Source organism: Anopheles coustani, chromosome 2 (genome assembly GCF_943734705.1).
Source record: "Anopheles coustani chromosome 2, idAnoCousDA_361_x.2, whole genome shotgun sequence".
Lineage (NCBI taxonomy): Eukaryota > Metazoa > Arthropoda > Insecta > Diptera > Culicidae > Anopheles > Anopheles coustani.
Genome location: NC_071289.1, coordinates 51,113,349 through 51,135,958, shown reverse-complemented (window position 1 = coordinate 51,135,958; position 22,610 = coordinate 51,113,349). Strand labels below are relative to the sequence as shown.

General features: G+C 42.9%; 1 long non-coding RNA gene across 1 annotated transcript; it reads right to left on the bottom strand.

The window, feature by feature from the left end:
* Nucleotides 1-8,042: 8,042 nt before the first annotated feature.
* LOC131265930 (uncharacterized) lies at nucleotides 8,043-19,801 on the bottom strand. Its single transcript, XR_009178340.1, has 3 exons — nucleotides 19,345-19,801; nucleotides 19,084-19,266; nucleotides 8,043-9,119 (listed from the first exon to the last, which is right to left on the bottom strand). It is a non-coding gene; the product is annotated as an uncharacterized LOC131265930 (long non-coding RNA).
* Between the last annotated feature and the right edge of the window lie 2,809 nt (nucleotides 19,802-22,610).

Genomic DNA, 22,610 nt, shown 5'->3' with positions numbered 1-22,610 from the left:
ACAAGCCCGTACGGATGGTGTCAGTGAAGTACAAACTCGCGCGTATAAACGTATTCACAGCAATTTGACATGTTGACAATCAAACGATCGTTGTTTACATTTTCGTTCGGTTTCATTTTCAAATTCGATTTCTCAGCTTTGTTTTGCGTTTAGGTGCTCTGCACTTTTTTTCAAACAGCATATCAAGAGTAAGTGAACCTACCTGAACTTTATTTTGTGAATATCATTTTTACATTGTATATTAGCATTCCTCTTGCAGTCATGGATGTTGATGTAGGTGACTGGACGGCAGGATCGCCTGAGTCAGAAGAGCGAAATTCTCCCACAAGTGAAGCACCTGGTGCGTCGAGGAAAACGACTAGTGATTCCGATAGACAGCGGATCATTAATGCGTATTTAAAAGGGAGCAATGCTAAAACAATTGCAGAGATGTTTAATGTAAAACTGTTCACTGTCTACGGCATCATCAAAAAATATCGCAATACCGGTGAAGTGGCTGCCGCAGCACGTGGAGGGAATCACAAGAAAAAGCTCACGAAAAATGCAATAGCCGGCATTCAGCAGATGGTAGATGATGATTGCACCATAACCTTGAAGCAGCTGTCGGACAAGATCTGGCAAAATTACAACATACGAGTTAGTGTATCCACTGTGGCACGTGAACTGAAGGGATTCAACTACACGTTGAAAAGGCTGCATCTCATTCCTGAACGGAGAAATAATCCGAATACAGTACAGGAACGAAAAGATTATGCAACATTCCTGTACGATCTATCCCATCAGTTCCCTGATAGTGGCATGGTATTTGTCGACGAGGTTGGGTTCAACGTCAGCATGCGCACATCAATGGGACGATCAGCCAAAGGAAGTCCTGCAACACTTGTGGTCCCAACGATTCGGTCGCGCAATATTTCAATTATTTGCGCAATGAATAAAAGTGGGATATTGCACTACTCAATTCACCACCAGGCAATAAATCGTGAAACTTTTAAAGACTTCATTTTGGAGCTGAAACAGAAACTGAGGTCGCAAGATATTAGTCAGTCTGCCATTGTTATGGATAATGTTCGTTTCCATAAATGTGTAGAAGTTAGAGAAGCCATTGGGGAAGGACAAGATAAGGCTGTTTATTTACCGCCATATTCGCCCTTCTTGAACCCAATCGAAAACTTATTTAGTAAGTGGAAAAATTCGGCAAGGAGGGCAAATCCCCAAAACGAAACGGAATTAATGGAGGCTATACAGAATGGAGCAGAAACCGTTACAGCAGCAGACTGCGAAGGCTACATTCGCAACATGTGGAGTTATGCATCTCGCTGCTTAAGAGGTGAAGAAATTCTCGATTGAATTTCAACTATGCTATAATTTCAACTATGCTATGTAAAATAAAGTTCAGGTAGGTTCACTTACTCTTGATATGCTGTTTGAAAAAAAGTGCAGAGCACCTAAACGCAAAACAAAGCTGAGAAATCGAATTTGAAAATGAAACCGAACGAAAATGTAAACAACGATCGTTTGATTATCAACATGTCAAATTGCTGTGAATACGTTTATACGCGCGAGTTTGTACTTCACTGACACCATCCGTACGGGCTTGTGCTATCATCTCCCACAATTGTGATATCATGTGCCACGATTGTGGTGTACATGCCTCACTTGGCTTGTCATCTTTCACGTTTGTGGAATCATCTGATTATTTTGTCTTATCAAATGGTAAACCCTGTATCTCATAACCGAAAATGGCTGTATCCGCGATTTCCTTTATGGTTGACTGAGAAAATTGATTAAATAATTCATCCTTTACTGAAATTGCAACTTTATCACGATTATATCTCTTCAGAATTTGGCATATTTCCAGAAGAGCTGACTCGAGGATCAGACTTCCATTTTGGCCTTTTACATCATTTAGAGAAATAATCTGTTTTCCAAGCTCCTTGTTGTAGTTATGGTTAAGTACTGCTATTTCAATACTTTTACGATTGACTTTTGACTTAATCTTCAACATTTTGCCAACATCTGACGGTAGTATTGGCAGAAAAGTTTTTCTCTCCAACTTGTTGATCAAGGTATACTTGATGATCGGATGTTATATCGTGGTTATGTGTGCATTCTTTCTCATATTTTTCTGGACTCGTTTCTGCTATGGTGCCATTTACGATACCAAGGTAAGAGTTCATTTTTTCTATCAAAATGTTAGTTGCAATGAAGAGTTGTTTAAGTGAATCAGTTTTCATCCTTTTTGTACGATCTTTAACCCAGCGAAAAATATCATCATAACTCTTTTCCACCGTTGTTCTGAATGACGCATCAGAAATTTTGCGCAACAGAACGAGAGCCCTGTCCAACTCATCGTGAACTTTTTGTCGCAGAACACGGTTTATAGTTTCACGATCAGCCATTTTCTACGCTGGCGGTGTCTGCTGCTCCGCTACGGCGGTGGCTGGCGATGGGCTGCTGCGCTACGTTGGTGGATGCTGCTCCGCTACGGTGGTGGATACTGCTCCGCAACAACTGCTGTCCTTATCTTTTGTTTAATTTTTTTTTTTTTCTCACTGTTCCGCTATGGCGGTGACTGCTGTAATACGGGAATATTGTTGTCTCTCTCTTTTATTAAAATCACTCATTCCACTCACTTTGTTCACTTGTGAAGTTCACTGTACTCACTTCTCGCGTTACCCTACCAACAAGAACCGTTTAGATCGCGAACCGGTCACGCCTCCACCGTGGATCAGAGAGTGACGCATACACCAGTCGAATATGCCGTCGCACTCGCACCGCCGGCGTTCAAAATTTCCGGTTGGGAAAAGATGTAACCGATTCGATTTTGTACCGAGCGCTCGCTAAAAATTGCATACCTGCAGGGACTCTGTATGGAAATCGTATGGGAAACGGTATCACCGATTCGAATTGTATGTGAGAGCGAAGAATGGAGAACGTAAAATGTATGTATGTTCGGTGTGTTCGCGCGTCCGCCGCACGTTTTTTTCATACATTTGTTTTGTTTATGTTCCGTTCTACCATTCGATGCAGCGAGGAGTCGGAAAGAAAACTACACGAAGTTTCAAAAATGCATGATAGAAATTCCAAAATATCTCTTTTGGGGTTTATCGTAGCTAAACACAATCCGAAGACATAATGTTAACCTGAAAAGGATCTTTTCAACTCAGGTCATAACTACTAAATCGCTTTACAATTGATGGAGCTTTGAACGATCAAAGATCAATGATTTTGAATGCATTTTCAACATTGCCATATGTTTCCTACCAAACAACAACTGGTAGAAAGATGTCTTCTTGGACAAAGATGCTACCTGCGAGCAGATACCATGGTTTTGATACGTTGTTTGAAAAAATCGATCACAGTTCAACATCAATGAAAATAACAAGCGCATACGCTGTGGTGTAAAACATAATGTTTGTAACGGGAACAAAGTACAACAATGGTACAATCGAGTCATTTATAATATTTATATGTTAGCATGAAAGTAAAGTTTTCGAGTTTAAATTCCCGACGACCGCGTTGAATTTTCAATCCAACCACGCACTTCCTTCAAAGCACCTTCTGAGAAGGGCGGAAGCAATGCGGGATCAAACTTTGTGCATTTCTCGTGCTTAAAGGAAAGGTACAAAATAACGGTATTATTTTTCCGACCTCGATCACTCCTCTCGCGTAGATACTACATCCGATATTGCTGTATGTTTTGCAACAGTGTCACCAACACTGAATAATTGAATGCTTACCAACGTGTTGTCCAAAGACTTCATGTTTTCAATAATCCACTCGGTCGATTTTCATAATACAATGGCATCACTAGACGAACTCCATTATTACAATAAGGCCGTGTAATATCAAACCCTAAGAAGTTGCTGTTATGTTTTTTTTCTCTGTCCGAGCTTGGTTTTTAGGCCTCTCTATCGCGGGGCTGGTTGCACCTGGTCGCGAGCTTCTGCCTTCTTATTTTTGTTTTTAATAAACAAATGCAATTGAACAATAATATTTCAGAATATCCAACCCAAATCAAAAGACATCAAGAAAACATTAGCTGAACGAAATCTGTTCTCTTTAAGATTGGCACCACCTGCTTGAAGCCATCATAATACAGGCAAATATATCAATGTAAATATGTTACAAATTGCTAACGTTTGGAGAAGAAACGAAACTGTGAGTGAAAAGTAACGTTGAGAACAAAGCTAGTTTTTGATAAGATCTAGATCTTTACAAGATAGGTTACTAGAATACGCTCTGATTTAATCAAATGACAAGCTATCCTGAAAAATCCGATCCGAAGCCGATTTCTGCATTAAAAGCATGGCAACATTGAGGTGCTGTGTGGCAGGAGACTATATCCAATGGTATTATCGTTTTACTTTTATCATCATAAACAGAACTTGTTACATTATAACCACCTTTCCATCGTATTGCAACACTATTAATCAAACAACACTATAAGACTCCGAGCAGATGATTTTATAGTGTGTGTTACCTTCACATCACAGTGGTGTGACGGGCCGAATGGTAAAACGAGTGTTGTATTTTGTTTTGCATGGTTTGAGTCAATTTTTGCAGGGGCACATATTTATACTTTTGGGTTGAATTTACGGGCAGAAGGAAGGGTCTGAGGGAATCTTCGTGGAACTTTACAAGTTGCGTTTTGAAGAGTACTTGAAGTTTGTCCAAGACCGCAAGACGCTATCTACCACCGTATGGGCGCAAGAGCCAAAAAACATGTTCCTATTGAATCCCACAAAAATCATTGACATCAGTACACAATGAGATGACGCGCATTCGATTTCTTGAATAAAAATTTTTTGGTAGAAAAATATATATTTTTCGAAAAAAAAAATGACGACCATCAATTCAATACGTCACTGATTGCACCTTGACTACATTACCGACCGGGCGTCTCCATACCCAAGATAATTTATCTTGCTTGTTTTTTTTAATTTCGTCTGTTTGGTGTGTGAACCTCATGTCTCAAACTCGTTGATATATATTGGGTACACAACGTGTTGGATTTCAGGTTGGCAATAGCCTACCTTGTTTCCAGTATTTCTTTCAGATTCAATCATGCCATTTCAAGGGTTCGAGACGTCAACAGCGCTACATACACGACGACGATGCAAGAGCGAACGAGACGGAAACACATGTGCGGCAAGAGCCAACACCCCGAATACACATCCATTCAGCAGGAGCATCAACTGCCGACTGACCGACCCGACTCCGTCCGCTGAGTGCGAGCGATCGCGCACACACCAGCGAGAACGAAAGAGAAGAGATAGGCAAGGCAAGAACCGATATGGGGAAAGCGAAGAACTTTTTTTTCCCGTTTTGTGCGTGCCTTTTGCATACCGATCCCCATTACCCGGGACAAAACGGGGTTTCATGGCTCCTATAGGTATGCAACACGGTGTAATCGGTATCGCGGATCGAATGAATCTCCCCGGTTTGACTGGACGACCGTTGAGAGAATCGTTGAGACAACCGGGATCCATTTTGTATGGAGAAATGTTCATTTTGTGTTACCAGGGTAATTATTCCAGATGTTCGCTTCACTCACTATAATATTTTAAGTTCACTTTACTAATTTCACTTCTCAGTTGCTCACTCACTTTAATATTTTGAGTTCACTTAACTCATTTTACTTCTCAGCTGCGATGATGCATTTATTGCATTTATTAGTCTAAATTGCTAAGTCCATTATTTTGCTGGACTTGGTATTTTTTCGGTATTCTAGTTTCACGGCTAAGTCCATGATTTTACTGGACTTGATATTTTTTCCGGTATTCTGGTTTTACGGCTAAGTCCAATTTTTTATTGGACTTGTAATTTCCTTCACTAAACTTGGTTACGTTAGCACTTCGTATTTTTTTCGTTCAGGCTCTAAGTCACGGTCGCCATGTGATATCCTGGCACTTTTAATAATAACTATTTAAGTGTGACTTTTCCGAAGACTTTATTGCGAATGCTCTTACTTCGCACGCAGCGCGCTTTTATATCACTCTTACACAAAAGGCCCAATGACACAACGTAATTAAAGTAAGGTGACCGCTTGCTTGTGATGCGCAATATTATCCTTTTCGGGATCTATCTATAAATTGGTCATCTTACCCTATCTAAGTTATATCCCTAATTACCCTAATTTTAATTACCTATCACGTGAAATTATTTCCTACCTATTTATAATTATATTTTGATTTAAATTTACAATTATTTGATAAGCATGCTTAAAACATATATCTGTCTCTTTCTTATTATCTAGCTATCTATCTTATCGCCCGGTGCTAAACATCTTTCAATCTTATCTTAACGAAAGTTTTGAAATGTTTCATTAACTAGCTTACTATAATTATTTCAAACACCTATAACCTAAATTCGTTGGCTGTTATAATTATGTTACAATTACAATTGGTACAAAATGCCTTCTACTGCCCATAAAGTTCTTGCGCATGTAGGTGAAATAATTTTAAATGCCCCAGCACCATTGGTATCCTATAGAGAGGAAGCAGCAGAAGGTAGAAATAAAATATACAGAAGTGATAGAAGAGAACACGCCCGTAAAATGTAGAAATATTAAAGACATTTTTATGAGAGCATTACAATCATCCGATCCATACATTTCAACAATATCCCTGGCTAAATCGTTGAAAAATGTAAAACAAATCCCATACCCAGACGCAGTTAAAACATTCTTCGTAGATTACAGCTCCTCAAATAGTAACAGACCCTTGCCAATTCAAAACCAAGTAGATGATGGTACAAGTTCATAGTATTCAGATAGTATATCTTCGTTAGGAGACGTTATGTCCGCGTTAGATGCTTTAAATATCAATTATATTCCAGATAACAATATTTTGAAAGAAAATTTTGTTGTAAATTTAGTTTGTTTTACATAAAACTAAAAAAAAATCTGTAAAATTAATGTAAAAAAAGATTGAAAAAATAATGCACCCATAGAAAAGTCCAAAAATATGTGATTTTTGCAGCGCCACCTGGCGGGATTGTCCAGAAACATCATAATTTTGTGTAATATAATAGTATTACACGATATTACAATGAAAAAATTGCAAAACATTGGATTCCGAATTTTATCCTGGCAATTTGCTCTTTTCGCTCCATAGTGCACCGGTGTTTCTGGCAAGGGACTTCAACTGTGTATTGAAGTCCAAGAACGCTACCGGTGGAGGAAGTCAGAGCCTTGCTTTGCAAAACGTTGTGGACGGATTAGCTTTGTGTGCCAGCTGGGAGGCCGTCAGAGGAAACGATGTTGAGTTCTCCCACATCCCACGTGGTTCCGGTTCGCGCATCGATCGCTGTTATGTCTCCAAGAATATGAACGGCGAAGTGCATTTGGTACGACGCATATGCATTTGGTGTCGTACTCAGACCACAAGGCACTTACGGTACGCCTCTGCCTTCCGAACATACCAGAAGCGCGACGAAATGGCTATTGACAACTACGACCATACAATTTGACAGCCGAAAATATAGAGGATTTTAGATGCAAGTGGATGTATTGGATAAGACAACGATGAAACTATGGTTCCTGAAAGAAATGATGGATTTGTTTCTCCTAACCAAAGATTAAATCGTTTTCCGCTGGAAAACATATCAAAAATACTCCAACTTCCGCTTGCAACATCCTCTACGCGGAGTTAAGGTCCTCATATGATCTGTATTTGCCAGATCCTATTAACACGTTGCGTATCAAGCGTTTTAGCACAACTTTTAGTGCAATTTTTTAAATTACAATTTGTTTATAATATTTGTTAAACCGATTGTTTTCGAAGGCCAAGCAAAAACTTAGCTTCCCAAAACAATAAAATAAAATATTACAATAATTTTTATGTTGCATTTTCATTTATTTATGAGTCAAAAACTTTTTAGAACTACAACTGCTGTGTTAAACTGTTTAATATTAGACTTTGACGTCCGCTCAATTCATGGTGTCGCTACGCTTTACGACCGGCGCGTTTGCACTAGTTCCTCCGTATCAAGCCGCCTTGTTTGATAATTCTTTTTCAATCTTTATTAGAATTTACGTACGAACAGCATTGCTCCCTGCGAAATTTGTTTACTTTCCTTTTGATAATAGTATGTGGTGCGTGCCATGAGACAGCATTGACAGCACACCAAAATGATGTGCTCGGATGCAAACTGAAACGGAGCCGTGGGGGACTCAACCTACACATCCCAGCCGTAGCAGCTATAGCCTTGATGACCAACCGGTACGTGGTAGAGCAGGAGTGCCTGCCGTTTGGTGCTCATCACATACAGTGTGCCGATAACCCGCCTGACATCACGGCGATCCAAACGGCGTATCCGTGCCTTCGAGAGCGTTGTTCAACAACTCACCTACGTTCCCGTCACGCTCGAGCAACACCCGTTCACTAAGGCGTTTCGCAAGACGCTAGTGGAACGGTTACCCACCGTGAATATACAGGAACAATTACCGAATCTCAACTGGAAAAGGGTGTGGAAAAACACCCCCTACACAAAACTATCATCGGAGCAGCGGTCCGCACTATACTTTGTTCTAAATGGCAAGATCCCGCACGGAGATTTGCTATTGCGGATGGGACGCACGCCATCGGCTTCCTGCATGTTCTGTATTAAGTGTGACACCCTGGAACACATGTTCACCGCCTGCACTCGCATTATTGCCGCCTGAGATCTGCTGCAACAGTGCATCAGGAATGAAGCTCCAGGGTGTCAGTTGTCATTCCAGTGTATCCGATTTCCAATGTTTGAGACAAAGGCACTGCGCAACGAAAGGTTGCTCTTCGTCTATTTGCAAATTACGTCATCCACATCATTGTTCTTCGTCTGTTTGCAAATTACGTCAGACCCTTCGTCCTTAATTGTGCACTGTATATGTGATGCTAGAGTATAAAAGATTTGGTTTGTAAAACCTTCACTATTTATAAAATAAATAGTTCATATTGTATTTTTTAAAAATGATTGTATTATGTATCAATTTGAAGTGTTTGTAATTATGCAATGATCATTAGCACATACCTACCTCCTTCCTCTACTTACCGGTGAATAAAATATCCTTAGATCTTTTATCAAACTTTTTAAAAAGAACACGCCAGTGGTCATCGTGGGCTCGAACGTAGAAACTGAAAAATAGTCAAGAGATAACAAAAAAAATCAATTTAAAAACTGTGTTACCAAAATTCAAGCAATCTACATGTTGTACATAAATGTTATGAAAGCTTGGGTGTATTCAATGATGTTCGGGATGTGTTGCGTATTGCAACGGTCTGATCAAAACAGTCCCAAGGATGACAAAAAGAGGGCGCTGCAGGATAGTCGCCATAGAGTCGGTACAGCGGCGCGTAGGCGTGTTAGTGAGGGCGGACAGCGGCAATCACAGCTGATCGAGAATGGGCCAACCGATCCCTGAAACTCGGCTAAAGGGACAAGGGCCGAGGTTGTCGCGTGACGCATGCGGAAACCGATAAAAGATGCATCGCAGACGACAAACTGCTCTTTCATTTCAGGCAGGCTCTTTAAATAAAAAAATAAGTGTTCAAGAAAGACGTGTGTAAATCTCTCCTGCCGGCGGAAAAAAAGTATGTTGCGTTTGCAACATTTAAAAAAAATTAACTTTCGAAACACAAGTTCTCTCGCGGGTATAAAATATAAAGGATTTAAGAATCGTGCGTGGCTGAACTGCCGGCACCTGACTAGTGGGCAGCGACGGCGGTGTGCGAAGGAAAGTAGAGAAAGACAATAAACTTGCGCTTTCTCCCCGACGGCACGATCAGTGGGCAGCATAATGCAAATCAGTGGGCAGCATAGTACAGTCCGCGAAGACAAGACAATATAGAATGGAAAAAGAAAAGTGCGGTGTGCTCCGGTACGACGAGAAACGATGTGCTAACTTGCGACCAATGAGGCGTATGGTATCACTTGCGGTGCGTGAACGAGGACGATTCCGTTTTCAGCCGGGACTGGCAATGTGCACGGTGCGTCGATGTCTGGCGGATCTGGCTCCCGGAACTCCCTTCACGCTGCGTTCCACAACACAGGAGAATCTAACCGCAGCATCATCATCGCTCCGACAATCTAAAATGGACGACACGAGATTTCAAAATCTTCAAAATGGCGATTGATGCCAACAACGAAGAGCTCCAACCCATCTTGCAGGCAACTTCGCAAAAATGGCTAGTGCTCATGATGACGAAGAAATGGAGTCCAGTGAAAGTGAAACCCTGACATGGAACCCCAACCACCAAGTTCAACGATGATGTACCAATCAGCAGATGCCGAACCAAGCCGAGCCCAACTGTCGGCGCGGCAAGCGGTTTCCAGCAAACTTCCTGCTTTTGGTGGCAACCCGGAGGAGTGGCCGATGTTTCTGGCCAGTTACAACGAAACCACGTGGATGTGCGGGTACTCCAGCGAAGAAAATGTTCTATGTTTGCAGCAGGCCCTTCAAGGGAAAGCGCTAAAGGCTGTGCAGTGTCGCCAACAACCGAAGGCGGATAAGGTTGAAACGCTCATCGACTTCGTACTGACCGTCGAGGAGATTTGTTCCACAGTGCGAACGAGTGGCGTCGAAATTCAATTCGATGGTCCGATCCTGCAGGAGCTGGTCGAACGCCTTCCCGGAATGGTAGAGTTACTATGGGGCATTCATTATTTGACGCTAAAGACTGTAAAGAACTAGAAGAGTTCGGTAAATGGATGAAACAGATCAAAAACACGTCACTGAAAGTTAGGAAACCTACCTCCACTTATGGCTCGCCCCACGAGGAAAAAAGCACGGATCAACGTCCATACCGTGAGAGACTCCAAAGCTAGGCAGGTGAAGCCGACATGTCCTTGCGAGGAATGCAATAGCATTTCGCTACTGCAATGTGAAGCTTGCATGCCGGTTACCGAAAGGTGCAAAATATGCAGTATGCTTAAAGTAGCCAGTATGCTCTGTATGTGCGGTACAGGTAGCATTCTGTAACTCGTGCTTCGGAAATTTAGGGAATTTCGAGTGGCCATGGCAGCAGATATAACGGAAATGTACCATCAGGTACTCATCCGCCAGGACGACCAAGCCAGCCAGCGGTTCCTGTGGAAGTGGGATGCATCGCAAACCATTCCTGAGGAATACGTCATGACAAGGATGACGTTCGGTGCAACCTGCTCCCCAAGCTCCGCAAAGTACGTTAAGAAACTTAACGCCGACAGGTTCGCCAAATGCATTCCACGAGCGACTGAATGCGTGCAGCAAGAACACTACGTCGATGACATGTTGGTAAGCGTCGAAACTGTCGCCGAGGCCACCCAGCTAGCACTAGATGAAGTGCACATTCACTCGAAGGGTGGATTTAATCTGCATAACTGGGCGTCCAACTTTGCCGATGTTCTAAGGTGGTTGGTAGAATGGAGAGCCAGTTGAAGGACATGAACCTTGATGCAACTGCGAGACCACAGAAAGTGCTGGGCATGTGGTGGAACACGCATACACATACGTTCCAATTCAAGGTTCCCGGAAAAGAGCGAGAGATCTTGCAAGGGAAGACTGTGCCAACCAAGAGACAAGTCGTAAGCATTTTAATTTCAATCTACGATCCCCCCGACTTAATCGCAGCTCTGCTCTTCTTCCTCAAGGTTCTTCTCCAAGACATTTGGCGTTCTGGTGTAGGCAGCGATGACGTTCGGACGGTGCTCGACCCAACTTCATTTGTTCGAGGATGCCGGCAAAGACGGGTTTAGAGCGGTAGCCTACTTTCGATTCCAGGCATGTGGAGGGATAGAAGTAGCTCTGATCGAAGGACGAACCCGAGTAACTCCTCTGAAGTACGTCTCCGTTCCTCGGCAGGAACTACAAGCAGCAGTCATCAGGCTCCGGCTAGCAAAAGCTCTCATCGAAAGTCATCGTATCCCAGTTCATCGCAGGATATTCTGGACGGAATCTAGGGACGTGCTGAGCTCAGTGGCAAGTATACGTAATTATAAGTAAAGTCATAGTTTTATAAGTGATTTTCAAACATAGAACTGTTGAAGATCGTTGTGTAAAAGAGATACATTTTAAAACTAATCATTTAAAGTTGTGTTGTGTATGAGCTTAATTGAGGCAAATATGAATGTGTGGTTTGAATGCATATCATTATTCTTATAAATATTGCTTTTTTGGTTTCCCAAATTTCTCCCATAACTATGGTCACTGTGCAGTGTTTTACCAAACAGAAAGTTCAAATTCCTATAAATTGTTACATTAATTGAAACAAAGACACATCATGAAAAGGTACCAAAGTGAAGCTGAACAGCGCAAAAAAAGTAAAAAAGATGAAGAACTGGTTGAGAGCCAGAGAAATGCACTACACAAGTTTTAGGCAATAGGTTTCTATTCCCCGTCGTCAAAATAGGTCGTCAAAATGTTCGAGTTAATCAGTGATATGTCCAGATACAACTAAAAAATGTTCAAACAATAAATTTGCCTGCAAAGATGCCAGTGAAGATGCAAATGAAATTGTGAAAAATGAAACAAATGTAAACAGTAGTTCCTCAACCAATTCAGTTAAATTTGTTGAACAAGCCGCTAGTGCTAATACTTCCCAAGCAATTAATTACCAAACTACCGACACAGTGACTGATATCGCTTTTTGGCCAACCAATTTTGGTGATAACTTTATTGAGCACGTCCTTAAACATAAACCTAAAAATATTGGGGAAATATCTAAATCAAAATTATTGTACAAAGATAAGGCAGGTGTTTACCATAGAAGTCTAACAAGTCTAATGTGTGTTTTTTTTATAGAAGATCATCGAATCTGGAAAGAATAGATTCAAAGATTGTAGAAGAGCGAATCAAAGAAGAAGGATATTGGAAAGAAGTTTTAAAGAGAATCGTCTCAACGATAAAATTACTCAGCCGCTTAGGATTAGGTTAATGAAGGAAAAAACTCAAATCGGAAAGGAAACTATATGACATGTTTACAATATTAAAGAGAATACGATGATTTTTTGGAGCATCATCTGCAAAAATTTGGAAGCCAAGGAAGCGGCAATGTGAGTTATCTATCACATAATATAATGTCGAAAGTGGAAGCATGGATGAGCGAAACGCTTCCCAGGAAGGAGAAAAATGTTGGTGGACATCCAAGTGACAAGCATACACCTATACCGGCAAAGGATTACTCTAAAGTATGTACTCAGGACAATGTGAAACTGCTACAACGGATGTAACACGAATCACAAAATGGTGGCAAAGGTCCGAATCACCAACAATTGACTGCCAGGCAAATGATGGGCAAAGATCTCCCGATCTTCAATGGCGACCCAAATGAGTGGGCCTTATGGCATGCAAATTTTGGGCGAACAACGGAAGCGTGGGACTTTTCAGAAGATGAAAATTTTCTGCGGCTTCAAAGGTGTTTAAAAAGGCAGGCACTGTAAATGGTGAGTGGGAGATTGTTGCTGCCGAAGAACGTGCCGGATATTATAGAGCTGCTCAAAATGCGATATGGAAGATCGGAAATTCTTTTACGATCGTTGGTTGAAAAAATTATGGCCAGTCCGTCACCTAAGGCAGATGATATAAGTAGCTTGATTCCATATGCATGTACGGTCGATAATTTAGTGCAAGATCTTGTCTCGACCAACATGCAAAAACATCTAAACAACCCAATGCTATTACTCGAAATGGTTCGAAAATTGCCCTCAGGATACAAGATGAAGTGGGCAGAGTACAACAAAATGGCCAATACGGAAGAAGGCAATATTGGTACATTTAATCAATTCTTGCACAACATTATGATTATGGCATCTGAGGTGACGGACGAGAGTCGAAAAGTTAAAGATACCAAGGTGAACAAAGGTCGCGTCCACGTGCAAAGAGAAAATACCGCAGTGCAGCGATGGCGGAAACCATGAGGTAATTGTAATGGAGGAGGCCATGGAGCATCGACGTGCGCAACTTTTAAGGGAATGTCCGTGGAAGAACGGTTGAGGAAGGTGGAAAGCCTTAAGTTGTGCCGAATTTGCCTGGATGGGGACAGGCCATGTCGACCGAATAGAGAATGTGAAGTGGAGAATTGTCGATTGAGGCACAACACGCTACTCCATCCTCCAAAACCACCTGGTGGCAGTACATCAGGGTATTGTGCATCCCACCAGAAAGGCGGCATGTCAAGTGGTGCGCAGTGATGATGCCGTGTGATACCTGTGACGTTGCAAACATCCAAACTCGTCACACGTTTATTTTCTTAACTAGCGCAAAGTGAGCGTATATGCGCTAGTCGACGAAGGATCTGAACTGACCCTGTTGCACCAAGAAGTTGCCGATAAGTTAAACGTCAACGGGGTGAGTGAGGAATTGAGCATGGTGTGGACGGGCGATATATCACGGGTCGAGAAAAATTCCCAGAAGATTGACAAGCTGAAAATCAGTGGCATGAGTAGCACCAAGACACATCAACTAAGTGGTGTCAGGACAGTAAATCATTTGGATTTGCTACAGCAAACTCTAAATTATCCGGAAATGATTGTAAACTAGCCTTACCTAGAAGGCCTACCGATCAAAGATTAGAAAGACGTGAAACCGAAGCTCTTAATCGGGTTTGATAACTTGAGCCTTACTGTTGCTGCACCAACGAGGTGTTTAAGTTAGTTAAGGCTTAGTTAAGAAATAAGCCCACCTTTGGACAACTGTAACATTTCGGTAACCGGTACGATCGTTGATCCAAATAAAGAACCTTTCCGAGAGGGACGCGACGTACCGGAAACCAAATGCCCAAACAAGTTAAATTCGATTTCGCAAATAGAAGTTAATTTCGATGGCTGCCGCCGTGCTGCACCGTGCTGCATCAGCGAGTTAAATGCCGTTCCGGGCGACCCGTTGGCGCGTATTGCTGCGTCAATACAACCCACGGCGCACCAAGTGTTCGGCCAGCGCGCGTTGCTGCGTCGGCAGCCCTCGATCGTTGGCAGGCCGGCTTACTGCCCTACTTATCAATAATCAATACACCCTACGGTGCGCCAAGTGTCCGGCCGACGCGCGTTGCTTCGTCAGCAGCCCTCCGTCAACGGCCGGCCGGCTCGTTGCTCTACTTTTAAAATCGTAAACAAATGCGATTTTTGGGTATATAAATGGTAAGAAATTTTAGAATAAATCAGTGTTAAGTTGAAACTCAGACGATTCACTTCGTAGTTTATTTTTGACCGCTACACTCACTGCCATATCCGAAAAGCTTGAAGCGCCCAGTCCCCCCTTTCGAAGCATAGGCCTCCTCTATACGCAGAGGCAACTAGCTTGATAGGTAATAGGGATCCAGGGACTTCAGCCATTAGCCGGCAGTAATTGATTTCACTTTCTCTAAGTTGCTCACCCTAACCAAGCTAGGAGGTCTTCCTTCGCGGGACCTGTTTGGTTAGACGTGAAGTAACACTTACAGTGCCACTGAGCACCAAGCACCAAGACACATCAACTAAGTGGTGTCAGGACAGTAAATCATTTGGATTTGCTACAGCAAACTCTAAATTATCCGGAAATGATTGTAAACTAGCCTTACCTAGAAGGCCTACCGATCAAAGATTAGAAAGACGTGAAACCGAAGCTCTTAATCGGGTTTGATAACTTGAGCCTTACAGTGCCACTGAAGGTACGGGAAGGAGCGTGGGGGCAGCCAGTTGCATTGAAATGCCGACTAGGATGGGGTATAACGGGAAGATACCAACCCGCATCAGGTAGCCAATACGTCGGATGCCATCGTCGTGGTACAACGTGTGCAAACGAAGAATTAACCAGCCTGATACGCGAGTTCATCATTCACGACGACCTTATAATAAAGTCAACGAGTCCTTTAGAATCGTAAGAAGATTTAAAAGCAAAAAAGGTTCTAGAGGACACCACAAAAAGACTTGGCAGCAGATTCGAGACGGGATTGCTGTGGAAAGAAGCTAGACGAGAGTTGCCTCCAAGCTTCCAGATGGCACGAAACGTCTATATCAACTGGAGAAGAGGTTAAAAAAGAATGAGGTGGTGTACGATCGAGTACGACATGTAGCATAAGCCTCATTAACGTTCATGGCCCTACCGAAGACAAAGATGAAGAGGAGAAGGACCTGTTTTACGGCCGCCTTGCGAAACTCTATGAAAGCTGCCCTAGGTATGACCTCAAAATCATCCTGGGGGACTTAAATGCAAAAGTCGGTAGGGAGTCGATATACCGCCAGTACATCGGAACCCACAGTCTACACGAGCACAGTAATGAAAACGGTAGTAGATTGGTCCAGTTCGAAGCAGCGAGCAATCTGGTCGTCGGAAGTATCAAGTTTGCGCGACGGGACATCCACAACACCACGTGGGTGTCCCCGGATGGAGCCACTTCCAACTAGATCGACCACATGTTGATAAACCGCCGCCATCAATCGAGTCTGTTAAACGTCAGAACTTATAGAGGGGCCAACATCGATTCTGATCATTACCTGGTTGGCTTAAAGATAAGATGCAGAATCGCCTGCCCACGAGCCAATGTGGGTAGAAACAACACGCAGACACGATACAACACGGACTCTCTTAAGGACAGTCGAGTCCAACTCTCTTACCAGGGAGCCATAGATGAGTTTCTACTACTGCAACAAAGAGAAACAGATACGAGCGGTAGATGGGATGCTCTAAAAACAACGATCACGAACTGTGCCAAAAACATTTTAGGAGAACGTCTTGGCAACACCAGATCTGGCTGGTACGAAGAGGAGTGTAGACGAGGAGTGAAGAACACGGGCATGCGCAGAAGAATATCACTGGTTCAGACGAGAAGAGAAACAAGTTTACAAGCGGAAAAAGCAACTGTGGGAGGACGCTAAAATGCGAAAACTCGAGGAAACCAGAGTGCGTTACGGACCCACAAGACAGCTTTACCAGGCGATAGCAAGCCACCGAATCACCTTTACTCCGAAGGTGACCTGCTGTCGCAGCAAGGATGGAGATCTGATCAGAAACCAGCCAGAGGTCCTCTCGCGGTGGGCTCAGTACTTCGATGAATTACTAAATGATCAGTTTAACGAGCAGCTGGAGGCTCCACCAGCAGATGAAATCATGCTTCAGCTACCTAGCATTGAAGAAACACGAAAGGCTATCCGTCGCCTCAAGAACAAAAAGTCGCCTGGCATGGACGGAATAACAGCCGAACTGATCAAAAACGGAGGCGCAAATCTAGAAAACGAAATTCATCGACTGATATCTGAGATATGGGATAGCAAATCGATGCCTTGTGATTGGAATCTTGGCATCATCTACCCTATATACAAAAAGGGAGATAAGTTAGACTTCAGTAACTACAGGGGTATAACGGTGTTGACAAAATATTCTCCCTCGTTCTTCAAGAACGACTTGACCCATACGCTGAAGAGATAGTAGGAAACTATCAGAGGGGATTCCGAAGAGGGAGATCAACCACTGATCAGATCTTCACCATGCCTCAAGTCTTGGAGAAGATGGCAGAGTACCAACAAAACACTTTCCATCTCTTCATTGACTTTAAAGCCGCATATGATAGCATAGCCAGGGTAAAACTGTATCAAGCCATGAGCTCATTTGGAATCCCGGCTAAATTAATCAGACTTGTAATAATGACCATGACCAATATCACTTGTCAGGTGGAGGTGGATGGAAAACTCTCAAGTTCCTTTGCTACCACCAAGGCACTGCGCCAAGGGGACCATCTTTTATAAGTCAATCCAGATTGTTACTGGGCGAAATCGGGGTGTCACCAATGTCAGAAATTTCGCCCGACGGAAGGGCTAAGTGTCAGCCGAGATCAGAAGTGACCAATTGAGAGAAAGAGCTTTCGGTGCGGAACGACTTAGGGAACGGACGTGATAAACCGGAGTGTGGTGGAGTGAGCAATTTCTAGTGACAATTGTTCCGGGTGCACGAAGGAAACGGACGAAACGCTATTCGTTCAGTGTGATGCTTGTGATAATTGATGGCACCTTTCATGTGCGGGTGTGGGGGAATCGGTTTCAGAACGTTCTTGGATTTACGCCACGTGCAGCGATACGATGTCACTGGCGGGAGACGTCAAAAATCAGGAGCGCAGCAGCACCACGAACGAAAGGCTTCCTGATCATATTGTTGCGGCAAATGAGAGATCTCATCTGAACAACCCGACACTTATCAAAGAACCGGTTGGAAAGCTGCCGAAGGACCAGGCGTTGCAGTGGGCGCGTTACACGCGGAACGTAGAAATATTGGATCTCGCAACGTTTGGAACGTACATGAGCGAGCTAGTGAAAGATGCCACGAGCTTAGTGACCGTCGTGTCGGAGTCGCTCTGGAAAGCTGACAAAGTTCGTGCTACGCGAGGACATGTGAACACTCACTCGTTGCGGACATCTAACCGGCGGAAAGTGCTTGAGCTAATTCAAGCACTTGGGGGCCAGTGTTGCGTATTGCAACGTATTGGTCCGATCAAAACAGTCCCAAGGATGACATAAAGAGGGCGCTGCAGGATCGCCATCATAGAGTCGATACAGCGGTGCGTAGGCGTGTTAGTGTATGCGGACAGCGGCGATCACAGCTGATCGGGAATGATGCAACGGCCGATCCCCGAAACTCGGCTAAAGGGTCATGGGCCGAGGTTGTCGCGTGACGCATGCGGGAACCGATAAAAGATGCATCGAAGGCGACAAACGGGTCTTTTCATTTCGGGCAGCAGGGAAAAAAGGACGTTAAATTGTTTAACTCTCTTTAAATAAAAAAAATTAGAGTTCAAGAAAGACGTGTGTGAATCTCTCCTGCCGGCGGAAAGAAAGTCTGTTGCGTTTGCAACAGGGTGGTATAATGTACTGTAGGAAAAAATACAGTATACAACCCTTTCTTTAAAAACTGATAGCTCCGTTTCCAGCTGCTATTAATTTTCTGTAAATTAGCTTCCAATAAATTCGCACTTTATCGTAAAACTTAATGTATTGTATTTTAATAAGAGAATCGTAAAGATTGAAATGACGATAAATTTCGTTGAAATGGTCGCAATGTGAAATATAATTTTGACACTAGGTTTTATTTTCAATCTAAAATCTATGAAACTATTAAGTTCAAACCAAAACAACCTAGGAAAAATTTTAAACATTTACCTTGGACTGCAGTAGTGATGTTCTTCCCGTTGCACATAACGTAGCAATTATCCCGTATCGTTAGTACACATTCACTATCCAACATCAACAACACGTCACATCACAAACCCAACCTCATCACGATGCCTAGTTATAACACAGCATTTGGTAAGTACCAATAGTACGCCATGATATTCGGTTAAACTGAAAGAAGCCAAAAAGCAGAGTAATTAAAATTTCAATCGTACCTTTTCACAGGTTTCATAGTAATTATCAACTTACCACATTATTTGGAAGGAAATTTGCCGTCATTGAAAATTCAAATCAAATTATTAACATCACATTGCACATATTTCTGACGAAACGGAACATTGCAACATACCAGCCAACCGCTGTTTACTATTTTTCCTTCATTGTCGACATAGCAAAGTACCGTATTTTTCAGTGTATACGACCCCCAAAAACAAATTTTTTATGTTTATGAAAAAAATTTAAAAAATTGTTTTCTACATTTCATCAGTTGTAACAATGTTGTACGTGTTTTAACCTCCACTCTATGATCGAATAGAAAAGTTACTACCTGTGTATAACCACCCACTTAATCGGACTTTGATAATTTGTGAACTAAAAGGGGGTCGTTATACACGGAATAATACGGTAAGAATTTTATCGCGCCTACGGAACACCAAAGCTATTCCGTGCGACTTGTTACTTGTCGCCTAAAATCTTCACATCAATCTTTTGCCATTTCTCCTAAAACGAATAATATTCAAGTTTCAATGCCAATAATTTCGGTGATCAAACTAATAATTAATCTGCTTACTCACCATTAAATTATGTATTCATTTTTTGTTCTGCCGCCAAACAATATGAATATTCTAGAACATTGTGTATTCAGTACATTTTCTGCACCTGTAAAGAAAAAAAGATGAAAATTATGTAAAGCTAGACTAAACTTGTGCAGCTTCTTATATAACGACCACTTAAGTCGTTCAATTGAAGTTAAAATATAGTTAGACAAAAGCTTCGACATTCTCAATTGCTTAATTGATACGGATGGAAAACAGGACTCAAGATTTATTAACGGCCAATAACAATTGACTACGATCATTGAAACATAATAATAAAGCAAAAACTCAATTCTATACACACTTTGCTTTTGCTACACCTTAGGAAAGTTTCAAAACTGTAGAACGCTGCGTATTTGTATTTTGGGCCAGCACCCTGGCGTAATTTACCGTCACTGGCGCCACTTTCTAAAACTACGCCCAAATTGAGATGTACAAGTTGGCAAACGCACACATGTATGCTATACAAAGCCTACTTTTGAGTCAAATCAGATCGGAACAACAAAATCACCTTTCTACACTTTTTTACATAAGCACCCTGGCGTAATACACTATCACAAAATCTCTTTTCACTTCACAAAACTACGGCCGAACTTTAAAAACAATCAAATGTACAAGTTAACTAACGCCTCGCCTGCCTACGTGCAAAACCTACTTCAGAGTCATTGTATCAGACCGGAACTAGAAATGTATTGCTACCGTTTTCTACACTTTGACATTTGGTAAACGATCCAAACATACGAAATGATTTTTCAAGCAAAATTATGTCGACTCCCCATTGACAGTGAAACATTTCATGTGAGTCGGTAGTTTCACAAATGCAAAACGGCCGTTTGCTTTACTACAAAATCATATTTTAAAATGTACCCAATCTTTATCAAAAATCATTCTTATGTATCCCGAAACAAACCTCGACTAATGAATATCATTCTACCACCGTGATTTTATTCGATAGATTATGTGAAATTTATTCACGCCTACGCAACACGAAATCGTAGAAAGTTATATAAATTTAATCTCAAATCAGTATTTTTCGAATCGAAGTCGAATCGGCCTGTAGTGGACCGGACATCATCGTAGAACGAAACCCGATTCCGTAAGGCTTGCGCTGAGAGTATCGCATCCGGAAGCGAAGATTCACGAGTTGTCCATCGTCCGAACCGTCAAGGCGCTTGCGTTACCTGCACAGACGATGGATTTAACGAAATTAACGGCAAGCATTGACCACCTTAAAAAATTGATAGCACCATCGTATTCTAAAGCAAGGCCCCGAATACTGATTGGCGTCGACAACTGTCGTTTGGGTCTAATGACAAGTGGCCGAGAAGGCAAAGCGGGACAACCAGTTGTAATTGCAACCCGGCGATCCGCTTTTAAGGAGGAATGACCGCGGACGGTTAGTGATCGTCGGTCGGACTCGTGAGCACATTTTATTGCAATGACGGTCATTTTTGGTAGTAACGTCAATTTTTTTTCATTGCATTGAAATATTGCATCCATCAATTAGCAGCTTAAGTGGCCACACGGCACGTAATTTTCAATTGATAAAGAAACCGGCATGAGTCCCCGAATCGGAAATGGAGTTACAGAAAGTAAAGAAGTTGCAACACAGGAAGACATGTGTTGTGGAGACGCAGCTTCACCATCCACTGGAAGCTGCAACGCACGCAGCCATCCTTCCACTCGCCGCTATCGGTATCCGATAGCGGACGAGGTGATCAACAGGATGGCCGCTTCGCTTCCCGACCGTCCTAGCGAGAGGACGCGCATCGTCTCCCGGGAGCAGCTGAAAACGCATTCCTCTACCAGATGCTGCAAACCTTGTCTCAGCAAATGCAGCAGCAGCAGCAATTTATGATGCAAGCTCTAAAGCAACACATACCGCCCCAGCAGCAACCCGTGAGTAACCCAGAGTTAATCGTAGATTCTCTGGCGGGAAACATCAGCGAGTTCCGGTTCGACGTCGAAAAAGGCATCACGTTCGAAGCGAGGTTTTCCCGCTACGACGATCTCTCCAGTCTTGATGCGTCCAGGTTGGACGATTCGGCAAAAGTGCGGTTACTGGTGCGCAAGCTGGGCACCACCGAGCATACTGGTTACATGAGTTTTATTCTGCCACTTGCCCCACGGGAACTCCCCTTCGAGTAGACGACGGCAAAACTGAAAGCCCTGTTCGGGAAGGCGGAATCGACCCTCAGCAAGCGATATAGGTGCCTCCAGACGGAAAAAAGGCGAACAGAGGACCTAGTGGCTTACGCTTGCCGGGTCAACAGAGCGTGTGTTGATTTCGAGTTACCGGCAATGAATGAAGAGCAGTTCAAATGCCTCATCCTCGTGTGTGGACTAAAGGACGAGAGAGACGCCGAGATCCGGACAAGGTTACTCGCGCGCATAGAGGATCACCCTGAAGTAACCTTGGACCAGCTTACCGCAGAGTGCCGACCAACCTAAAAGGAGACAGTGCCTTTATTCAGGGACACGAACGGCAAGTACAAATGTTGCATGAAGCAAATGATACTACAGAATCGAAAAGCTTTCAGCATCACCGTTCTCCACTGCGAAGTGCTCAACCAAGCAGGCCATGTTGGTTATGCGGCGAACTACATTGGACCAGAGACTGCCCGTACGAGACACACAAATGCAGATCATGCGTAAAGATCGGGCATCGGGAAGGTTTCTGTTCCCGCAAAAGCAGCGGCA